We start from the raw sequence: 17,307 nt of genomic DNA, 5'->3' as shown, positions 1-17,307 counted from the left end.
TTATATAAATCATGGCGCGGGGCTGTTACCAAATGCAAGAATGATTCATTCCAGCTTCTGTTGAATATCGTTAACGGGCTCCAATGTTCGGCATGTTTAAAAAACAAAACAAGCAGTAGGTCCTACGGAGGTACGGTAGGTATACTATACAGTAGGTATACACCAGTGATGCTTGGCTAGCTTGCATTACATTGTAAAACTTTCAGCAAATTCCAGACAAATTGAGAAGACACACGTTAAATCATTTCATCGTCCATGGGTTTATAAAGGGATTTTCCTCTGGTAGCTAAATAGAAGCTGACCGGACAGACGAATCAATAAAGGTGTTTGCAGTCGGGCATGCGGTGTTTCAAACTTTGCCAAAATGGTAATTACCTATAAGTGTTTGTTGCATGTTGAATGACGTTTTTAGAGCGCGAGTCATTTGATAGGAGACCATAAATTGCGCTCAAATAAGAAATTACTGTTTCGTGTCCTGAAACGGAGCAGGCCTTTGATGGCCTCCGATCTCATGAATAACCGTGGAAACGAGCCGTAGCACACTCTCAGTCCTCTACACAGAGGGAAATAACTCTGGGTCGTGTGCACTATCGCGCCAATATCAGCTGTCGTGACGTGTGTGGCGCACGCGCGACGCTCGGGGTCACGGTCAGAGGTGAACGCCGCGCGGGGGAACGAGGGCGGGGCTGCCAGCTCTCTACCGCACTCGACCGCCGGAGACGGACTCTTCTGGATTGTGTCCGACACTTCAGGGCGGTGTAACCTAATATGGATTCCACAGATGTGTTCCATGTCTGAATGCGTCTTGTTTATTTCCCAAATCTCTGAAGTATTTATGGAAGAACAGAACCGTTTTAGCGTTTATTGGAGACAACATCTAGCTAGACTGAAAAAACGGTAGTCACCTTGAGGCGTTTGGAAAAGTGGGTCTCATATGGACAAGATGTTTCGCGGCACTTCTCTCCGATTAGGAAATAACAGAACAAACCAACCAATGTTGAATGAGGAAGGCAATGGCTGAATGAAGCGCTTTCAATATCAAGAAATGATATGTGTTCGTCACGGCCCTGTGTCTGAGACAACTTTCCTTTTCAAAAGCAGCATCAGAAAAAAGTGCACAGTCACGCTGCAGATCCAAGTAAAATAACTATTTTTACTATCTATGACTAGGATTTCCCCGACGTCTACTTATCTCCTCCGGCCGCGCTCTAAGGCCATGACGTCACCGAACGTATGTCATCAGCGTACTCACACCGCAGTTCTCAGTACCTCCCTGTACCACCCGTGGCATCCCCATTCACCGTACCACGCCCGGTTTTCCCGCTGCTCCTATTACTATACTATTATATCTGCCCAGATCATACCATTCCGTCATTAACTCTCGCTCACGGTCACATAATGCTGAGCCGGTGCGCAGCTGACGCTCTCCGCGCGGTGCCCTCTGACCGCCGGTGACGTCACTCATGACCGTGACGTCACAGGTCCCTTGCAAGGCCTTGCACTGGCAGGACACAAGGCCGGCAGGGTCAGCTTCCGGCCCGCGGTACCGTCACCGCCTGGCCCCGCCCGGCCGGCCGACGGGGCTCACTGCATCAGACAACTGCATCGGCCCCGCGGAGCCGCCACTTGGCGCGCGGCACGCGATGCATGCTACGGTAGGGCCGAACGGGAGCGCACTATTTCTGCTATATCATGGTTGGCATGAATCATGTCGGATTAGAGCGAGCGCGACCCGAGAGGCCGCAACAATAACGCCAATCAATAGCACTGCAGCCAGACTAGCTGCAATAGGAACTGCCCAGCGTCAGGCATGGCCGTTATGGTCGGTAATGGTATGTAGATCAGGCTAGGGGCGAGATAAGTTGGCGTCTATTTACCATGGTCAGAAAATACATGCACGATTTTTAAACAGCCTGAGTATTTGTCCTTGATCACGTGTGATGTATCAAATTATTCTATTAATATCTATTCCAAACATTTTTGTTTTTATTTTACATGCGTTTTAATGCAATAGTAAGCAATTCTCTTGCACTTTTTGTTGAAAGCACCATTTGAAGCTTCAATTTCGCACAGGAATGCTGTTGTAGGACGCAGCCTGTACCCCGGAGTCGAGCTCGACTCCCGGCGGGACTATAGGATGAGTGATTACCTCGCGGAGTGATCAGCCGGTGTCACTATATCGATCACGTCGGCTGTGTGCCGGCTGACCCCGTGCCACGGCGGCCATAAAGCACAGAAGGGGGTCACCCGGGCACCAAGGTCGCGCCGCCGCCGACGTCTCGGGGTGGGCGGGGTCCTCTGACGCCCCTCCCCGCCCCCGCCCCCGCCCCCCGCTCGGCACACTGGGCGGCACGGGCACACCCCGGCTCGGCGCGGCGCCGCTGACCTCCGCAACAGACCGGCTAAGGTCAGGAAGCACTCGCTCCATTGGGCCGGCGATTCGTCTCACTTGACCTTAATTTATGCCGTGTCGATGCAGCCAATCTACATCCGCGATTCCGATGTCCGAACAGAGAACACGCCGAATCCGTCCGCCTTCATACAGTGGGTGATTAATAGCGAGTGAATATGTCCCTCACCTATTTGTGAATAGTCGACTGAGTTGTGTATCCCGTGGTGTTCAGACGGCTGCCACCGCTGGCTCAGCTGTAGCGTTGGAATGCCGGTATTCCCTGGTCCGCCCGGAGGCGGCGGCTGTGACACGACTGGCCGTGACGCTGCCGGCGGGCGTCGCACGTCACGGCCGGGCGTCACTCGTCACGGCTCGTTGGCGGCGTGGTGACCCGGTGACCGCCGGGTCGAGCCGGACCCCCCGCCGACGGGCGAGGTCGAGCCGGGGTGGCCGCTCGACCTCCCGGCCGGCTCGGCTCGGCAGTCGGCTCCACAACACGGGGCCGTGGTATACTGACAGCACGGTGCTGCCGCTCATCAGCCATGATAGGAAAGAATCTTTCTTATCGTCGAAAGATTCTTTCACGATTTGCATTATCTTCCTAAAGATAATGCCGCCATGGAAGGAGAGGCGTTTGAATTGAAGCTGTAACAAAAGGCTGGATAATCAGTTTGTATATCTATGCCCAATTGCGGACGTTTTCATAACTTATAAAAGTAGCTCCAACGTTATATAGCAGAACTAGTATGCAAGCGAAACATATGCGACAGAGCTTCTGAAATGCATGGCAAAACTTTCTAAGAACGGCGACAGCACACGTCTCGTTCCACTGAAGTGTTACGTCCATTATTACAGCAGGAACGCACAGCCTCGGCCGGCTACCCTCACAGTGGGGTGTCCGTCAGTCGGCCTTGCAAGGTGTTGGTCCGCGGCTGTCGGATAACGGAGACGGTAGGAGCCAATTAAATACAGTTACGAGTCAATACTTCAAGTTAGAACGTCACATAAAGCCGCAGGTCATTCTGAGAACTTATGCCTGCGATGTGTCGGTTGGTGATGATTTGGAGCTTGTCTGTATCTACCGGAGAAGGTTTGTGGACCGCTTCCTCTTAGCAGCTGAGTGCTGAGCATGCTGAGTGCTGAGTGCCATGACCCACTGGGACATGAAGATAAGTTGTAAATTATCAGCGCAGTATGCAGCTCTTCCTGTGATAAGACGACTTAATGAACAATCAATGGGACATGTGCATTAGTCACAGTAATCGCGGCTCATGTCTTGAATGTGTCATTAGCAAGTCATTCATGCAATATAACACTTGGAGATATATCGCGGGATGTGATGGCTGGAAACCCCACCTGTAATTTTATACTTCGGGCTGCTATCAAGCCATATGAAGCAGGCATTAATGGTTGTCAACATGAGTGATAAGAAACGATAACTACCGACGCTGCTTGTTGAAAAAAAAACGTCAGCATTACACCACAAACATGCGAAGGACTTTATTTCAGTAGCACTCAAACATTAGTCCCTTCAGACTAACACCGCCAATCTAGTCTCATCGAGCTGATTTCTGGGTGAAGGGCGACGACATGGATTCCAGCATTTTGACGCTAGATCGTTATTCACGACCATAAATATCTCGCCGGTAGTTAGGTCGGCCATTGGCTGCTGAATAGGACCGACTGCGGTGGGTGTCGGCCGGAGCGTTTTTGGTCAGATGAGGGTCAGGCCGTGACTAATGGTCCCGCAAAGGGCGTCATGGGGCGAATTTTCGTCACCGATCTGAGCCGAGTAATCCCAATTTCACGATTGGATGTTTGAATGCAGCGTGTTGTATTCGTAAACAGCCAGTGATCACCCTCATTTGGTCGTCAAATAATAGGTTCACGGGCATGAGGGATCAGGAGAATACGCGCATACTAGTAATACACAGTGCTGGGGACAGAGGAAGTGGCGGACAGAGGAAGAAGTCAGATAAGGAATAGTGAGGAATAGAGAAGATAAAGAAGCGGATAAAGAAGCGAGACGGGTAGGAAATGGGACAGATTAGGAACAGAAACTGGAGGGAAAGAGAAAGAAAAGGAGAAAAAGAGCGAGATAGGGAGAAAGAGAGACATGGAGGGAGGGAGGAAGGGAGAGAGAGAGAGAATGAGAAAGAGAGAGAGAGAGAGAGAGAGAGAGAGAGAGAGAGAGAGAGAGAGAGAGAGAGAGAGAGAGAGAGAGAGAGAGAGACAGAGAGACAGAGGGGAGAGAGAGAGAGGTGAGAGGTATAGAGAAAAAAGGGAGTGAGAGAGGGTGAGTGAGGAGTAAGAGAGGGATAGAGGAGAAAGAAAGAGATGCAGAAGGGAGCGCCGCAAGCCCCCTTGTTCAGTAATACTGCTATGTCGGCCAATGAGGTCCATTATCATACACATTCTCCGCCGGAGCAGAGTGATTTCTGCCTGCATTGGTCCGCCCTCTCAAAGGTTTCCATGGGCCCATAACGCCGCGAGATTTGTGGGCGCGGCTCGACGCTCCAATGTCGGCTGCGAACTAATCAGCGATTATTCGCTGCGATTGGAAATATAATGGTCAGATACAGAGGGGCGGGTCCGAGACTACTAAATGGAATTAGCGTGCCGAATTACCGAGCAGCATGGGTCTACTGTCGTCAGAAGCGCTCTCCATTTGGAGAACCATAGTCCCCTCTCTCTCTCTCCCTTATTTCTCTCTTCCTCTCTCTCTCTCTCTTTATCGCTCTCTCTCTCTCTCTCTCTCTCTCTCTCTCTCTCTCTCTCTCTCTCTCTCTACGTCCCTCTCTCTCTCTACGTCCCTCTCGCCCCTCTCCCTCTCTTTCGAGTGCCACCAAAACACAAACGCTTGAAATTCGATAGGCATTAGAGATTTCATTGCCCATTTATGGCAATCTGAATGCATGATTATGTTTATATATGCTCGAGAGACGTAGCATGCGACCAAAACTGCTGCAAGCTGTTGTAAAATGAAGGCAGTGTGACAAGAAATGTGACAGTCTGAGTACTGCCTCCGTAAGATCATCTAATACCAGCTCGCTGGTGTCAGCAGCGGCTGGTGTTAGTGTCCGCTCGGCGTCGCAGTCCCTGTTAGGTTGTCTTGCTTCCGTCGCAGTCTTTGTTAGGCTGCGGTTCCTCCGCCCGGTCTCCATTAGACAACTGTCTGCGTTAGTGCGTCACATCCTCTGTTAGAGGCTGCTGCCTCTGACTCCGTCGCAGTCTGTTAGGCTGCTATGCCCGCATCGCAGTCTCCGTTAGAGGCTGCTGACTGCGGCTCCGCTGCAGTCTCGTTAGGTTGTTGTGCGTTCGTCGCAGTCTCTGTTAGGTTTTTCCTGCGTTGCAGTCGCTGATAGACTGCTGTGCCGGCGTTGCAGTCTCTAGTAAGCTGTTATGTAGCTGCGCCGCAGTCTTCTACCTTGTTGTGCCTCCGTTGCAGTCTCCGCTAGGTTGTTGTTCCTCCTTCGCAGTCTTTGTCAGGTTGCTGTGCTCCCATCGCAGTTTCTGTTCGGCTGTTGTACCACCATCGTCGCAGTCCGTATTATACTGCTGCGCCTGTGACTGTCACAGTCTAGGTTGGGCTGTTGTGCCTCCGTCGCAGTCTCCGTTAGGCTGCTGTGCTTACATCGCAGCCTCCGCAGGAAGACTGCTGTGCCTGCGTCACAGTCTCCGTTAGGCCTCTGTGTCTTCGTTGCAGTTGTTGTTAGGTTCAAGGTTGTAATACCTCCGTCGGCAGTGAGTGAAACCGCTGGGCTTTTATCGCAGTCTTCGTTAGGCTGTTGTGTTTTCTTCGCAGTCCCCGTTAGGATGCTGTGCCTACGCCACAATCCCTTTCGGTAGGGTTCTGTACACTCCGTCGCAGTCTCTGCTAGGTTTTTGTTCCTCCGCCGCAGCCTGTGTCAGGTCGCTGTGCCTGCGCCGCTGTCTCCAGACCCGCGGCCTCCAGCTGTCTCCGTCTGTTTGTCACCGTCCGTTTCCGTTTCCCCGGCCGGCGCGGCGCCCGTCCGCCGGCCTGGCACGGGCCGGCGCCGCGTCCCTGGGTGCCGTATTCATCTGTCGTGTCGCTCCCGTTATGGTTTGGGCGGTTCCCCTCTGGGTTTATCGTGACTGGGCGCGTTTATATCACGGTCTGAGAGGCCAGGGTGAGGTCGGGGGTCAGTCAGCGCCGTCAGGCTCGAGAGCGCTGTCCCACGCGGTGTCCAGAGCCGCCCTCGACCACCAGCGGCGCCGGCAGGAGAGATGGACAGCTCACGGCGGACTGACATGTCACAGGGCGTCCAGGACTCGTCATGGGGACCGTCACCCGTGCGAGGGTGGCGGTGGCAGTCCCTAATGGATCGGCTACCAATCGGTGCCCCAGATCTGCCGTGGCATGCCGGCGCTGCCTCCGAACAAAGGCTCGCCTGGTCGGCCGGCCAGGATATGGGCCGAGATCAGGTGACGTATAGTTATCCGAGCCAGGCATGCAAGCAGGATAAAGACGTGGCTTGGAGGTCACAAGTCGGCCTGAGCATACAGTTTTGCACGTCAGGTAGGCGTGGGTTTGGCACTGAGCTACTTGCGATGGGATGATAGGACAGAGCAAAACATTCGAATCTAGGACACACCGACGCTGATAAACACCAAAATAAAATAACTTTGTCTCCACATATGCTGGAACCATTCAGCCACTTCAACAAGTAATCGTCTTCGGTCATTTCCTGAGCGTTTTCGCCGCAGCATCACCGCCAGCCTTCTGCCAGACCCGGCAGTGGGTGGGGTTAAGCCAAGTAGCTCGACCACATCGCGGTCATAAATACAGCCATCGGGCGTCGCTTCCCGGCCGTGCCCGGCGATAAATCCGTCCAGCGGGCGCGGCGGGCGCCGACCACAGGCCGCCATGGCCCCCGCAAGGCCGGCCCGCCGCTGGCCTGATTATGCCACATAATGGCCGGCTGAGCCGTGCAGCGCGAGCTGACATTGACACTGGACAGTACCGGGCACCTCCGGCTTCTGCCCAGCGGGCGACGGGAGCCCTGTGAGTCAGCCTCAGGGGTGTGTCAGTCCGTGTCAGCCCGTGTCAGTCCGTGTCAGCCCGTGTCAGCTCGGCTTGTAAGCCTAGGAAGTGGTTAACAAAGGAGCGAGGGGATGCATCAGATGACTCCTATTAGCAAATGTGTCAAGTGACCAGGATGACGCCACTGTGATTGTAGAACTTCATTGTAGACATATCTGAAGCATCACGTAAACAGGATGAGGGTGTGACACCATGCTTGATAGTGACAATGATGGGCAAAGCGTGATCACTTACATCGGTGATGTTGGCACCTCGGCCTCAGGGCAGCAATTGACATGGAATCTGGGCCAAGTTAGTAAAAGTTAGTCATATACCTGACGGGTGAGCCGTAGTCGGTATTCATTATCGCCGTTCATGGGAAAGTGAGTTGGTTTCTCAGGAGTGTTGCATACCTGACAGGGTATACGTATGGTCGCTGGTCATTTAGCCTGCGGGTATTTCTCCTGAGACACCCGTGAGAAAAACGTGAGGAATCCATCCTGCTAGAATGAGGGGAGGTACAAGAGTGATGCTGATTTTCCGTAATATAATTCAGCGTGAAGGCGACGCAGTGTGTAAGCTCACGATTGCTGATTTAGACCGGCGGCGCCGGACACGGTAAGAGGCGTGGGGCACCGTGAATCGCAGGATCGAAGGAGAGAGAGAGAGAGAGAGAGAGAGAGAGAGAGAGAGAGAGAGAGAGAGAGAGAGAGAGAGAGAGAGAGAGAGAGAGAGAGAGAGGGAGGGAGGGAGGGAGCTTCGTAACTTCGCCTGTCTTAGCCATGGATGTGAGGTTGACTGAAAGGTAAACGCTAACTGTTAACATTTAATTGGCGTGCAGCGAAGTTTCAATGTTCAATGGCAGCAAATAAATCAAATCGACACAGGGTTAAGCGTCAGTAATTAAAAAAAGGTTTTCTAGATCATTCATGACATGGACATTGAAATAAAGTAGTTAAATGTTGCGAGCATGGGTTGAGAATTTAACTACGTGCCAAGTAAGTACAGCGCATTGCAGGTCATAACCACCTAAAAAAGCATCAATTTGCCATGGTCCTGATTTAGTGGTTGTTAAGAACGCGAATTTGTGGTAAATGCCAGTCGGCAGTCACTGTACTACCTCGCGTCTGTATTCTCGTGCAAAAGTAGGCAAGCATGTGCATTGTGCGTTGTGCGTGCATAGCTGGTTCAATAGCAGATGCCTACAGATGCAGGGTTAGGTAATCACAAGCTCAACAGCTTCTACATAGTTGTTATGCGAAGAGGTTAGCTCATAAGTGTACATTTGCAAGGGATCATGGGGGATCATGCGAAGATGTTAAACGGTTTATGAGCTCGGCATGCCATTGGTGTAGGTATAAATGAATGGGATTCTACGCAAGCCTTGTAAATTTCAACCGTTATGACTTGTTAAAAGAGCTTTTACATGCGAACGCTTCCATTGTACCTGCCGCCTTCCCTTAGGTGGCTCCAATAGAGGCATGTTACAAACGCCGCAATTAGCCTTCCTAATTGAGGGAGAAATTCGGCGGCTGTTGCCCCTACGATGGGAAAGGTCGCTACGATTTTCCCACCGTGCGAATCCTGCGGCTGCAGCGGCAGCCAGTCTAGCGGACAACCGCAGCATTCATGAGTGAATGTCCGGTCAGCGTTCTGCCCTAATCATAGGCTCAACATCAATCAGAACTCAGTGTCCCGAGAAGGTAACCTTGCACCAAATCGATTTGATACACCTGCTAACCGTCGCGTAAAACCAGCTCCACGCCGAGAAACGTTCTACCTAAGCGGGATTGTTACTACCACGGGCGACACGTTCCACACGCCGTAACCCGCTCGCTCGGCACAGTACCGTCAGAGCACCAGCACGCGCTCCGGTAATGTGTGAGAGTGACTCTCAGGGCTCCGGCGCGCACAGCGTGTCCCCCAGTGATGACTGAAATTAGTCAGCGGCACTGTGCGAAACGACCCGCTGACGGCCTTGCTCCGGCTCGCCGACTAGGTCGGAACAGGCTCTTACCGCACAGCCGTCAGCGGAGGGCTCCGAGGAGCCTGACGATAGCTGTCGCACTGGCGCAGTGGCGTACCAACCTTTTCGACAACATCGTGTCAATGGACTGAGTATCGGGATAACGCGGCATCAATGGCTGGATGGTAATTCGCTGGTGCAATTGAATAGTTTGCTGAGACGAGAATGAGGAGTACCTGTAGGGAATTGATTGAAGTTTATATTGACAAAGTTTCAAAAAATCGGTTGGAAAATTTTTGAGATATCGAGATTTTAGTGACGTCATGATTTCTGAGTTTTCGACCAAAAACGGCAAAATGTTCAAAAAAAAAAAAATGTTCAAAAAATCATATAAAATCACAGAATAGACATACAGACATGCCGTAAGCGCCATTAGACTGCCAATACCATGATCAATCAAATGGCTATCTTCGATTATTGTTTATCGTTACTCATTTTCCATAATCTTGAACTGAATCTTGGCCATTTCTCGTGACTACTTCATGACCACGATACATGCATTTCTTAAATTGAACTTTTTGAGCCAAACACGTACACATATGATAAAATGAATGTCACCATCGCGTTCTACGCCCCAAATTACCTAGAAAACATGTGTCACAGGCTGCGAATATCAGTTTTGATTTTCGGGGATATGTGCCTACCCAGTTGACCTGACCTTGACCCTGACCTATGCTTGACTGACCCCTACATGGAGCTGACACTCTTGTAGGCCTTTTATGATGGATTGTGCACCGTTTTGACAGAGTTTATGACGAGAGGCGCCCATTGCGAAGTCCTGAAGTCCATGCTACTGAAAGCCCGATTTCAGGTGTTTGACCTGACCTTGACCCGACCTGTGACCTCAAAATTCAACTTAAAGTACTCATCTGAAGCGTCTCGTCGCGTTCTTTCGTTTGCCGCCTCGTGCGTTTCGCTGCGCCTATTGGTTCTCGAGTTATCGGCTGGGGGCGTCTAACGCCCCCCCCCCCCCAGCAAACGGTGGGTGGCGAAATACCCCAGCAACTGCCGGGTTAAGAAAGTGTTATTCTGTAAATGTTGAAAGAGCATGAAAAATAAAATATTTAAAAGTTTGAACTTCGAAACACAGTCATGCATTCCTCAGCAGCCGTTTTAAAACCGTTTGTTTCACGATACACATCACAATAAACAGGAAGATAATCTCAACAAAAGTGCCGATAAATAACAGACCGAGAAGCGCCAAGGTCAGAGATGTGAGGCAGCTGGACAGCTAGACTGATCGGTGACCGACGCACAGCGCGCGGCTGACGTGCACACATCGTGCCTCAGGACCATCCGTCTTCCTATAGACGGCGCGCCTGTTGAATAAACTCACTCGGCACTGCCGATCCATCTCACTTCATATCGGTTTCAAAAGAGGCACCGTCGAGCAGCCGAGGTTTGCTTATGTGAAGGTGCAGAGATGACAGGCTATAGACAATTCACAGTTTTAGATCATGACCACTTGATACAGTGAATGGTCAGAATGGAGCGAACGGCCAGCTTTTGTGTCCACATCTTACTTTCCATTCCGCTAAGTGAATGCTTCCATTACATAGGTATTCAAAATTCGCCGTGTGATCCATGTTAAAGTGACCATCCCACCTTAACATTAGTTTTGAGTTGAGATAGCCAAAATGGGGTCCCTGGCTTGCACTTACCGGTTTGAGCACTCACAACATCGAGAAATGTCTCAAATCGAAAATATCTAATTTCGAAGTTGCAGGGCTTTGGATTCAGAGGGGCTAATGCATTTGGATGCCCCCTCTGAATGTGTGACGTCAGCGCAGAAGTCTAACGATTTTAAATCTTTTACTAAAACGGTTGTTAGCACGCAGTGGTATCTTTGCATCTTAGAGGAGTGCGAGATAGACATACAGGGTGATGAAAAAAAATTGGAACCCCTAACTTAAAATGTCTATAAGTCCGAAAGTATTCACTATATTGCAAACACCATTAGAAAAAGTATTAAATCCTCTATAAAATCACGTCAAATTGGTGCATGCATGTTGTAAAGCATTGGCACACTATTACCTTTCGGAATGAGCGTCAGAAAACTGAGTGAAATTGAAATGAAATCACCAAATTTTAACAATGCACTGAAATCCATTAGCACTCTATCTGTTGTTTTTTTTTTTGCGAATAACACCACATCCAAAATCAATTTTATTACATAAGAGTTTACACAGAAGCACGCAATAGAACAGATTCACGCGTCCTAGCTTCCTCTGTTCATCCCAGCATGTGCTCAAAGCGAGCTCCGTGGACCGTCACGCAGGCCTGGAGTCGCTTGGGGACGACTCCGACCGCGCGGACCAGCAGTCTCTGGGACAACTGGTCCCAGCAGGCCGTCAGCCTCAGGGTATATTGAGTGAACGTCAGCCTTTCCTTTCCTAACAATAGCACGTGAATGAGCTATTTTTTCATGAACCTCCAACATGCGACATGGTCAGAACAGCAAACCGTCAATCACTGATTTGCGCATAATGTTCAAATCCGTTTCACTGAGTTTCGTGACACAAATTTTATAGGCGTAAGTCTAGGGTAATTACGAGCGAGCGAGCGCAGCGAGCGAAGTGAGTCTTTTCAATATAACGGAAAAATATCAGTATGAGCGGCCCGGCCTGTAACGCTTTTGAGAGGCTTATATCTCAGCAGCCGCTGGACCGATTGGCCTGCGGTCTTTTTTGTTGGGTAGCCCCATCCCTTCTACCCCGTAATTGACTACTTTTGATACATCTCAGTGACCGTCTTGGCACGTGCCACGTGAAAAGTCAAGGGTGTTCAAGCTGTTTTGCAAAAGTAGTGATTTTGAGAGGCTCATATCTCAGCAGCCGCTTGGGCGATTGACTTGCGGTAATTTTTATAGGGTAGCAGCATCCCTTCTACCCAAAATAGGATACTCTCGATGCATGTGGGTACTCCCAGTGCACGTGCAAAATACAACAATAAGAGGTGCCAAATTTGTTCCCATTTCAGTAACTCGGTAATTACTGGGGCGATTTCGCTGAAACTTGGCATACAGGTAGGCACCCACCAGGCAATGCATTCCCATGTGTTGCGGTTAGGGTGCTACTGCACGTGCGCACGTGCAAGGGGCGTTTCCAGATCTCGAGAACGGCTGGGCCGATTGCGCTCAAATTTGGTACACGGTTGGGGACCAGTTAGTAGGGTGCCGTGCAAAAGTCATTTTGGACCCCGTTTGCACGTGCGCACGTGCAGAATGCCGCTTCCAGATCTCAGGAACGGCTGAGCCGATTGCGTTCAAATTTGGCACACCGCTAGCGACCAGTTAGAAGGGTGCTTTGCGCAAGCCCGTTGGAAGCACCCTCTCACCCTTCCGCACGTGCAGGGCTCACTATCTCGCTCGCTCGTTCTTCGCCCAAAAGGCGTTTTACTGGTATTTATAGTAATAGCATGGATGATATAACACTGGATTGGTGTCTCGTGGAAATTAACATTGGGATCCGCGACATTGGGATCAGGCCTGCCATCTAGCGAGAGAATTATCGTAAGTTAGGAGCAAGCCGAGTGAACGCCATCTCTCAGCATTATGACACACGTGGGTGTGGTGTTAGTTGGCTCGAAGTGCATATTCCCACGAGTTGGAGGTAATCTTACTGGACCTGAGACGACAAAAAATGTCTTAAATGCTTGAAAGCCAAAAAAGTCAAGCAGCCTTTAGGTAATAACGAAAATAAAATGCGTAAGACGGTGTGTATTGAAACGCCCAGTCCCATCGGCTTGTACGAGCTTTTATATGGCCATTTACTCACAATGGTATACAGCAGTTTGACAATATGTCATACACATTTGGTAGGCTTATTCCTTCTTCTCCGAATTTCGCCCGATTTTCTTCATCTTAGTTAATGTTACGGCACGTGTCACGTGCCAACTTAGGGGTGTCGAAATTGTTCCACATAAAGTAACTCCGCAATGGCTGGGCCCATTACAGTAAAACTTCGTCAATAGTTAGGCACCCACAGGCCAATGCATTTCAATGTGTCACTATGGGGGTGCTACTGCACGTGCTCACGTGCGAGGTGTCGCTTCCATATCTCAAGAACGGCTGGGCGGATAACACTCAAACTTGGTACACAAATGTCACATCGATGCTCGCACTGCATTGATCAGTGCTGACATTGGAGTCGTTAGGAAAACGATGAAATGAGATGCGTGGTGTTTATGCCTTTCTGTTCCAGCAGCTGATTGATCCGCAACAGGAGATCCTTGTTTGTGAAGGCTTCGTCTCCCTTTTCCACTCCTTGTTTAAAATAACATTCACAATGTACGAAGAAGATCACACATCAAAGTTTTAGGCGGCTATCTTGGGCCAGGGCTGCGGAGTTGTAGTCAGAGCCAGCGGTTCTGTTCCGACTCGGAGTCGGTTGATTATCAAAAGCTGTAGTCGGAGTATGAGTCGAACATCACCGAAAAGTCATCGACTCCACAGACTTACTAGGGCTGCAGAGTCGGAGTCAGAGTCGGAGTCTGTGTGAATCGACAGTTCTGCCCGAAGGAGTCGGAGTCGATATTTGGATACCGGAGTCGGAGTTGGAGCCAAAGTCACTGAAATTTCATCGACTACGCAGCACTGGTTGGGTCCTTTTCATAGAGCGTCTTGAATGACATATTGAGCGGCAATGACGTTAGCAATTCCGTTTAACTTTTTCATTAGGCTTATAGATAGTACTTACGTTCATTTTGTTCTTTGATCGGACAATTTGTTTGATTTAGGCCAAGTAAAGACTCATGTGAAAAATAGCGAAAACGACACGTGCTGGCGAAGCCTCCAATAACTCCCTGTTTCACGATTTAATGATGAAATAACATGGAACTGCTTATCTTATTACTGACCCTGCACATAAATCTACTAATTTCTTCGCTTTTGCTGACATATAAAGACATAACCTTTTGAAAAATTGCAAAACAAGCCTGCTACTACACGACACTCCCGTGTGTCACAATGCTAATCAGCGGCGTTCACTCGGCTTGCTCCTAACTTACGATAATTCTCCCGCTAGATGGCAGGCCTGAGCTCAATGTCGCCCAAAACTGCGAAGACACCAATCCATTATTATCTCATCCATGGTAATAGTTAAGTTCAATCAGCTTGGTTTTATAAAAAATTGAACGTTCTTTCTAATGGTGTTTGCAATTTGTCAATAAAGTGAAAACTTCGGGCTTACAGACATTTTAGGGGTTCGGGTTTTTTTTTTACAGACATTTTAGGTTTAGGGGTTAGGGGTTCCAATTTTTTGGATCACCCTGTATATCCCTGCACTGTAGACCCAATGGCAAATAAAACTCAACTAGGAAGATATAGAAACGGTGTTCTCTAAAATGCGATGATTTTTTCATACGAGTTTAGTCAAAAATCATCTCCAACTTTTAAAAAAGTGTATACCTACAGTGAATTTCATTGTTTTACAACTTTCAGACTGTAAGTGAAAACAGCTTTCACGCTTATAAAGCCTAAAGACAACGCCAAAGTGTGGTGGACGCGGGCGGAACGAGCTCTCGTTACCCGGCCGCGTGACACGGGGCGGTATCTACAGATCCAGTTGTTGATGAGGTCAGGGACCTGGAGCGGCGCCAACAAGGCTGCAAACCGAACGGCAGCCTCTCCTTGAACGGACGTGTAACAAACGGCGGTGGCAGAGTACAGCACGATCTAGAAAAAAACGGGCGCATTACAAAACCAACAAGGAGGAAATAATCTGTGAGGGTAGGAAACATGTGTTGGAAAATTTTACCACCGAGAGGAAAGGAATTTGTAACGATTATTTGGTTTCTCTACTCTCTAGTCTCTACAAAATTTATCGCTGGAGTATCCGCTCACATATTTTGTTAATGGGATATTAAAAGTAAAATGAGTAAGAGTGAGTAAGGAAATGACAGTCTAAAGTGTATTACAATAATGCGTTGGTGTGTTGTTGCGAACACAAGACACCGATCAAAAACCACTTTACCAAGACACGCAAATGCATTTTCATATCAGTGTGGCCTTTGCGCTCGTATCTAAGTGCTCAGTGTCATTTCGAAGACGTCACTTTGGTACATCAGCCGACTTCTCGACCTACCCGGGGGCCACGCAGTGATCTCTCCTGCTGTCAACCATCGATTAATTATAAAAGAGCACGTAATTTGTCCAAATGGCTCGATTTGTGACAGGTGATAAGAGGCCCAGCGGGGGGCGCTGGGAAGGGGGAGTCGGGTGACGCCCTGCTCTGGCTCGGCTGAGCGAGGGGGGGGGGGCACGGTAAGCGGCGGCTCAGCGGGCGGGCGCACCGCACACAGATCGGACCAATTAGAGCACTGATGACGGGTCAAATTCGATATCAAATGGTTAGTGCATAGGTGAGCCTCCGGGTGTCACTTACTGCGTTCAACTTAAACTGGGTCAAGTGGGGATGCAGGGAAACAATATTTGGCATTAATTCTTTGGTAGAGAAAAGTGTGGTAAGACGGGCATGCTTTGTTTAGTGGATGATACATCGCGAACCAAAATCACAGTAATGCTGTCATTTGGCCTGAATGAGTCTTGAACATTGCGCAGTTAATACCGATAGTGCAACAGCTTAGCTGCATTCGTCTTTAATTGCCAGGCGTTTCCGCGAGAAACAAAAAACCTTCTCCCACCCGTTGAGGTTATAGATTAGCTCTGGACTCAGGCCGATCCCGGTCCCCACAACAGGGCCCCTGAGCTATTCGGGAGTGAGCCACTGCATTCGTCACTATCAGACAAGATCTCAGTCTGTGCAAACATGCACTTAGACCCTGTCCATGATCTGAGCAGTCGATTAAAATCTTATTGAGATGGCTGTCATCATAAGCGCCAGATCAGAATTATCTGCGGGTGCTTTATACAGTACATTAAGACATGCTTATCGGAGAGTGACTATAAAGTACCTAAACTGTCCATAAATGGCATAGACTTAAAATGACATGTAAATCGATCTATCTTCGGCTTCGTTTCACCTAAGTTTTGTTGTAATCTGAACGGAAAAATACCATCAGCGTCTGAAGCCCCGCCATTCACCCCCAATACGACTGTTGTTACCCACATAAAATTATTCCATAAACAACTTAGGTACTGCCTACTGGTCTTTGCAGTGAAACCAATTAACTTATTGTTTCTTTGGCTAGGGCAAACAACTCTGTGAGTACAACAGAAGTATAGCATTGAAAGACCGCAACAAACACTTAGAGATTCGCCACGCTGTAACATAATTATGCTTTCAATCGCTGCAGCACGATCCGAGCAAACGGAAGTTCCGCCCGTCATTTCCACATTATGTGGAACGGAAGCAAGACCCGCACAACAGTTCATTCCGAGTGACGACAGAACGTGACGCGATCCTTTGATGGACAACCGAGTATTTTGATACGTGAGGGAGGACCTCTATTGGTCCAGTGAACAGAGTGACCGGCTGTTCGCAGATATGTGGGTGGAGGCGCCTTTTATTGGTCCGTTGAGAACTGCTGGACGTGGAACCCTGGTTGGTCCTCTGCGGACTACCGGACGTGGATTGCCCACCGCGTTTACTGCTCATCCGGGAGCAGAACTGATCAGAATCCTCGGTTAGTGATCCTCCGAGGGCTGCTGGTCGGCGGCCCTGTTGTGGGATGAGGACCCTCTGCCGGTCCTCGGGCTGGGGACTGTTCCTCTCCACACTGCCGGCGCGGACGTGGGAGGAGAGCCCTCCGAGGCGGAATCGCGCGCCCGTCGCGGGGCCATGAGGGCGCCGCTCCGACTGGTCGGCGCCAGCCTGCTGTCTGGAGCAATGTCAAGGGCAGCCCGCGCCCCACTATAACTATAAAACGCGCCCCACCAGCGGCCAC

This window comes from Amphibalanus amphitrite, unplaced genomic scaffold (genome assembly GCF_019059575.1).
Source record: "Amphibalanus amphitrite isolate SeventyFive unplaced genomic scaffold, NRLGWU_Aamphi_draft 000344F_arrow, whole genome shotgun sequence".
Lineage (NCBI taxonomy): Eukaryota > Metazoa > Arthropoda > Thecostraca > Balanomorpha > Balanidae > Amphibalanus > Amphibalanus amphitrite.
This window is presented reverse-complemented; position numbering follows the sequence as displayed.